This window comes from Triticum dicoccoides, chromosome 4B, assembly GCF_002162155.2.
Source record: "Triticum dicoccoides isolate Atlit2015 ecotype Zavitan chromosome 4B, WEW_v2.0, whole genome shotgun sequence".
NCBI classification, from domain to species: Eukaryota; Viridiplantae; Streptophyta; class Magnoliopsida; order Poales; family Poaceae; genus Triticum; species Triticum dicoccoides.
The window spans coordinates 88,252,894-88,260,150 of record NC_041387.1 but is presented as its reverse complement, the minus strand read 5'-3'; positions in this window follow the sequence as shown (position 1 = coordinate 88,260,150).

Sequence of the window (7,257 nt, the reverse complement as noted above, 5' to 3'; positions counted from 1 at the left end):
AAGGCTTTGGGGCGTGGATCGGTAGGGAGAAGATCTTCGTGCGCACCCCAGAGTTCGAACCTTGAGGGTTTTGCCGGAACCCGATATCTGACAATATTAATTTTGTTATGTAAGGATACAAGTTAATATGGAAATTAAAGTATACCAAAACTAGGAGAAATGATTAATGTAGAAAAGGATAAAGGGGTGAGAATCATTGTTTATTCGCTCCACTTTATAAACACCTGTGTAGGAAACATACATTTAGAGAAGGAAAACATCAAGAGAAAATAAGTAATATCAAGCCAGTGTTGATCATGGCATCTATGAAGAACAACACACATATTCTCTGTTTTGTTGCTCTTCTCTTGATGTGTACCACTTTTTTGTGTCGCCCTGCTACAGCAGGGAGGGATATAGGTAATTTCTGAATACATTTCTTGGACGAGTTTCTCGATAATCAACATGCCAAAATGGATATGGGTCATGTATTTCATATGTACTAATTTATATGTTCTGGTGCTTACTACATTGTGTTCAGGTACCAACACTCCACATGGAAAACAATGTTTTCATTTCTCAGCGTGTGCAAGTTCATATGAGTATGCCTTAGATTGCTGTAACGAAGAGTGCATAATACATGGCTATGAGGGGCACAAAGGCTACTGCGCTAGGGAGAATGGAGGAGTGTGCTGTTGTGTTCCTCCCTTCCTAAAGTGAAAGTCATGTTATACCATCATGTTAGAAAACCGTTGCATGTAATTGCTAGACTTAATACCAATATATATGGATCATACAAGAATTTCAATAAAGTATACCACTAGTTGCTTTGAAAGACCAACTTGGCTGGACACTCAGTTCTTGAGGCCATAAGAGCCAACAACGAGGAAGCTAAAAATTGAAAGTACTAATAAACAAAAATTTAAATCTTAGGAGCGAACTAATAGAACTATATGAACAACTCATTAGGAGATGAAAGTTTGTCATTGAAGGATGCTAGTTAAAACAAACTAATGGATGTACAACCCGAAGAAGTACATATTCTGGACTATCACAAAGTCTAAGAATCAACACCAAAATTAGAAACAATTCAAGTTACAAATCTTAATTTTCAAAAGCGGTAAAGTTTCAACCCGTCCTCTCCTCACACCGGTTTTTGGTTAGTTTCAGTGGGTTTGCACAGATGGCTTCCCAGTTAGCCGCCTAGTCTGCTCATGTCACACAATATTTTACTAAATATGTATTTTCTTGCATTTTGTAATATTTTTGGAAGTAAATTTTGAAACTTTCCCGGATTGATCACCTTGCTAGTGTTGATTTTACATTTTGAGGACACTATCATTCTTTTTGTCAAATAAGAGTCTGAACATGTATTTTTCTTGTATTGTTTTTCAATAAGTTTGGAAAAAAATATTGAAACTTGTGCACAGTAGTCCATATGGTAGTGTTTAGTGCACACAAAATGTTTCCAATTATTCAAGAACTATCTTTTTATCGAATTTTAACCAAAAACATTGATGAATTATTATTTATCTTGGACTTTTTTATCTATTTGTCGAAGAGGTTATGAATGTTCCCTAGATAATCGCCATGGCTGGTTTGGTTAAAGTTATGACCAAAAAAGATATGAATATATATTTTGTTTCTATTCCTTATTCCATTTTTAAAAAGTTTGAAACTTACCCATAATGATAATTATAGTAGTGTTGATTTTTATGAAAATTTGCATGCTCATTTTCATTATTGTGATGTGACAACTAAGTAGGCTACTGATTGATAGATGAACTCGTCAAAACTACTCTAACTCATAAAAAACCGTTTGCGGAGAGGGCAAGGTTTAAACTTGACCAGTTTTAAATTTAAAGGTTGTAACTTGGATGGTTTCAATGTTTACGGTTGATTCTTAGATATTTATGATAGTTCATAGTGGAAATATGGACTTCCACTAGTAGGGAGACCCATTATAGGATTTTTACTGCTAGTAGCTTTTGGCCCCGGAACAACGCCGCAAGTAGTTTTCCTAGATACTTGTAGAGTCCACGAAATTCCCAAACACAGTTGGTTACGTAATAATTGCGGCGTGCCTAAACTATGCGTTGCTAGGAGGTGCATCATTTTTTATTTATAAAATCATACTAGTGGTGGGTGTGAAAATGGACCGCCACATGTATGTTTGTCAGCATGTTGCAGGTGAATATTGACGCCCGCCATTGGTTATTTAAATCCCGATGGAGATTGGCCTTTACCAGTGCCGGGCGGGGTACTCGCTACTGATGGATTTATAGCAGCGCCGGGAGGTCAGTGGTGGCCACCCCTGACAACCAAGCTTGTCACTAATCGGACTTCTACACCTGCCATTGCTATCTAGTTATGCAGTAGTGTGATTAGCCTTACCTATGTCATCCTTTCCCTCCCCGCTATCCACATTGCACTTTTTTGGACTCCTTACGTACATGTTGCAATTTTTTGGTAAAATCTTTAAGTGCATGCTACCCTCATTCCATGTTGACATATTTTTGGTTATTTTTGCATGTCACACCTTTTTAAGTAAGTTTTGCATTTTGCTATTTTTAGGTAGTTTTGCATGTTGCACTGTTTTGGAACATGCAAAAGCCACTTGACGTAGGATGTCCTAAATGTAGCATAGACCAACTTAATAAGAACATTCAAACAGAAGTTAAGGGCATGATTAAGCTAATCAAATCTTAGTATGACAAAATCATACAATTTACAGTTAACATTGGGCATCCACATGTTGGATCCTCAACACTAGCTAGAAGGGGGTTAAAGACGCTCAAGATGGCGAGCCAGGCAAAGATTGGACTGTTGAGCATTCTCCTCAAACTGAGCCAGCAGCTCAATAATACATAAGTTCACTGGCCCTTTCGCCTCTGGATTTAGCAATCAGAGGTGTCAGGGGAAATCGACACCTATGGAATCATTGGGATCCCTTCTACGGTTGGCGGGTGCGGGGTTGTGCAAAGAGCGGGTCTCACAGGAAGCACACTGATTGTTCACCCAGGTTCGGGCCGTGGAGATGCGTAATACCCTAGTCCTGCATTGGTGTATGTATTTGAGTGTTCTTGGGTTCCTGAGCTAGCTACGGGGTGTGACTTGCCCAAAAGATCCGAATCCTTCTCCTGGACGCCTCGGGCCTCCTTTTATAGACAAAAGGGGTTGCCACAGTGGCACACAGGAGGTGGAAAGGTGTACAGTGGGTGAGTCTATCCTCTGACACTGTTGTACAAATGCATTTAATGCGATGCTGACGTGCCCCTCTCGCTTTATCGGGGACGGCGAGGAAGCTCGTCCCAGCTGTCGCTGCCTTGCCTGGCTTTGACACGCATCCGAGCTGACGAGGCGTCGTGGCGCCACGTTAGCTGGCTGCTGGGCTGGCGCAATGGTGGAGCCTTCACGAAGGTCTGCCTGCCACCACGCAGGTGCTTGCTGGGTCGGTGTAGAGGCCGCTCATCGCCATGCAGGTGCCTGCCCATCTGGTTGGGTTAGGAGCTGCACGGGGACGGCAGTTGAGTCTTGGCAGTCATGGTCCTGGATGTGGCCCCGCTGATGCCCTCGGCAAGGGTCTTGCCGGGGGCCCGGCAAGGGTCTTTCCATGGCATCGTGATTGTCCCCGGCAAGGATTTTGCTGGGGGTCTTATGGATTTCCTCAGCTAGGATCCCGCCGAGGGTCGTCGTCTTCTAGTCCTTATCTGATCTCGTGTGTTTATTATCTTGACAAAGATCTACATGCCACCACGGAGGTGCCACCCGAGCCTTGGTCCCAATGTGATTGACAGTGTTGGAACCCTTGGGCTCAAGGGTGGCGCGCTCTGTTGGCGTCAGGCAAGTTGCTCCGGCAAGGCTCTTGCCGGGGCTGCGGAGGCCGCCCCGGCAAGGGTCCTGCCGGGGGAGTCCACCTCGCCCTCTTGCTATTTGTGTCTCTAGTCCTGGCGTTGCCTTGGTCGTCTTGTTCTCCAGCTTCCCTCCTCTGCCCTGCTAAGTGTGGTCGCGGGCGCGGCGCTGACTGTCCGTGCTAAAGTAAAGGGGTCAAAAGGAGAGCCCCTACTTTTGTACACCGACAGGAGCCCCCGGGCCTGGGTCGCACATAAGCGTGACACGTTGTTGGGCTAGGCCCAGAACGGTGCGTGGGCAGGTGGGGCGGATTTTTTTATCGTAGTAACTTTTTGTCCGATGCGCTTCCCCATGACTCGTGTTGAATGAGCGACGTAGAGGGTCGTGCGTGATGCGGGGTCATGCGTGGGGTGGTTCCCGTACGCATGCGTCACATCACAGTAGATGGTAAAGAGGCGGCCCGCGCCTTCCCCATAAAAAGGAATAACCAGAGGCGCGCCGCTCATTTACCCTCTGTGCTTTCTCCAATCTCGGAACCGTCGTTCCCGTCTTACTCCCTCTCCAATTCTTGCCCTTGCTCGCCGCCGCCGCACCTTCGCTGTCCTCCATCCTTTGCCTCTCGCAGCCGCCATGGCCCAGAAAACCAACAACATCAAGTGAGTGGCCAAGGACGCCGGGACGAAGGAGCCACCGGAGAGCGAGTTGGCGGCGCAGCGGACGCAGCTCGCCTACTTCCCCTCGACGATCGACGTAGTCCACCTTTGGGACTACTTCAAGCCCCTGTGGGGTTGCAAGACGATGGGGCATCCGGCCACGCGCGTCATCCCTGCTTCTTTCGCCGAAGCCGGCCCGAACCGGTACCCATTCTTCGTCGACTACTTTTCTTGCGGCCTCTGCCCCATCCCCTTCTTTGATTTTTCAATCATGTCATGCACTCTTTCGACTTCCACCTTCTGGATTTCACCCCAAATGTCGTGGCGTGCATGGCTCTTTTCACCCATCTCTGTGAGGGCTTCGCCGGAGTGCTCCCCAACATGGCACTTTTCCGCCACTATTTTTATCCTTGAATCCAAAAGGGAGGCGCCATCTCTAGTTGTGTCGCTTAGATCCCAAGGTCCAAAGGGACATACCCGGAGGGAGCTCAGAAGGAGAGGTGGGAAGAGTGGCAGGGCCGGTGGTGCTGGATTGAGGAGGAGGACCCATAGGAATTCTGCCGGGTCCACCAAGCACTGCCGGTTCGCACGAATGACTGGGGCGATGTTGATGTCCAGGATGACAAGCTCAAGGTCGCCACCACCAGGATTCACCGCCTCACCATTGCCGGACTCACCCTGGAGATGATTGGGCGGACTTCTTCCGCCACCGAATCGCTCCTCTGCTTAACAAGGGGAGGCCGGCCTGGCTCTTCGGGAATGCGGTTGACATCATGAGGCTCCGCCCCGGTCTGAATCACAACTTCACGGTGATGGGGCACGCCCACTTCTGCCAGCGACTCTTTCAGCTCGACGTGGCTACGAAGGCTGGCAAGGTCACCAAGGGGCCCTTGTTTGGCTTCCCGGCAGGGGTGGTCCCGCTGAGAAACAACTTGCGCCAGACCGACATCATCACCATGATGCCGAACTGCAATGCACATGGTCCCATCCCAAATTGGGCCGAGCCGCCGGCGGATGAGGTGCAGGAATAATTTGACACTTTGGCGGAGAGGTATGTCCGCGGCGAGCCACTGCTCATCCAAGATACCACTCAAGCGGAGCTGGACTACATCACCGCCAGGGTGGCAGAGGAGGAGCTCGACAGGGAGGCCGGCAGTGCCGGTGGCGTGGAGGACGAGTGCGGCGGTCGCGGAGGAGAGGGAGCTCGCCTAGTGGGTGGAGTCCACTGGGGAGGCCAGCAGCACCGACACCAGGGACCCTCTCATCGAAGATGTGGTCGACAAGTCGTCGGAGGAGGAGGTCGAGGCCGTCGACCCCCGGTCATGGGGAGAGGGCGAGTCCTACGACGGGCCAGCTCCGGCGAGCCGGTCCGGCCCGGCAGGGCTGCGCAACTCCAGCAGACCTAGGAGGGGTCCGTGCGCCAGACAAGGGCCGCTGCGGCAAGGAAGTTGGTGAAGGCCGCGGTGGCGAAGAAGAAAGCAACTACCTCTTCTTCGTCCAAGCATGGCTAGACTCCACATTCTTCCCCTCCTCCGGCAAACGTTGACGCGGTGGTCGTCTTCGACATTGGGTCCCTCAGCCCAAGGAAGAAGAGGAAGGCGGCAGAAGAGGAGGTGGAGGATGAGTAAGTATCTTGTTCCTTTTTGTCATCTTCGTCCCCTCAGACCGTGTGTCGGTGTCAAAACCGGCGGATCTCGGGTAGGGGGTCCCGAACTGTGCGTCTAGGCGGATGGTAACAGGAGACAAGGGACACGATGTTTTACCCAGGTTCGGGCCCTCTTGATGGAGGTAAAACCCTACGTCCTCGTTGATTAATATTGATGATGTGTGTTACAAGAGTGGATCTACCACGAGATCAAGGAGGCTAAACCCTAGAAGCTAGCCTATGGTATGATTGTTGTTCGTCCTATGGACTAAAGCCATCCGGTTTATATAGACACCGGAGAGGGCTAGGGTTACACAAAGTCGGTTACAATGGTAGGAGATCTACATATCCGTATCGCCAAGCATGCCTTCCACGCCAAGGAAAGTCCCATCCGGACATGGGACGAAGTCTTCAATCTTGTATCTTCATAGTCTTGGAGTCCGGCCGATGATGATAGTCCGGCTATCCGGACACCCCCTAGTCCGGGACTCCCTCAGTAGCCCCCAAACCGGGCTTCAGCGACGACGAGTCCGGCGCGTATATTGTCTTCGGCGTTGCAAGGCGGGTTCTCCTTCAAACTTCATGTTCCTGTCGAATAGTGTCCGGCTTCCTTATAAATGTTGCGCTCCTTGGCTTCTACGCCCTATAATGGCCTTCTTCCACGTGTCGTATGAATGCGAAAAGCTAGGGTATTTTTACATTTTACCCCCTAGCCGCGCGAACGAGACGCCTATAAGAGAGGCGAGGATCTAGATCCAGCTCACACCATCCTCCATTCGCAAGTTCTCATCGAAGCGCTTCTGACAAAAATCCATTCCATCATGGATAGACGACGCGGCTCCTCCTCTCGCGCTCCTAGCCCTAAGCCAGGAGATTGGGGGAGATGCTCAGTTCCACATAGCGAGCTAGTGGCGCTCCAAACCGAGGGATATCTTCCCCCAGCTTTCATGGTTCCGGCTCGAGCCGGACTGGCCACCTTCAAGGGTGGAAAGCAGGCGGAGAGCGTCCCCAACCCTTCCAAAGGAGAGCGGGTATGCTTCGTCCCTTATCTAATAAGGGGGCTCGGATTCCCCATACATCCGTTTCTCCGGGGGCTCCTGGAGTTCTATGGACTCCAGCTTCACCACC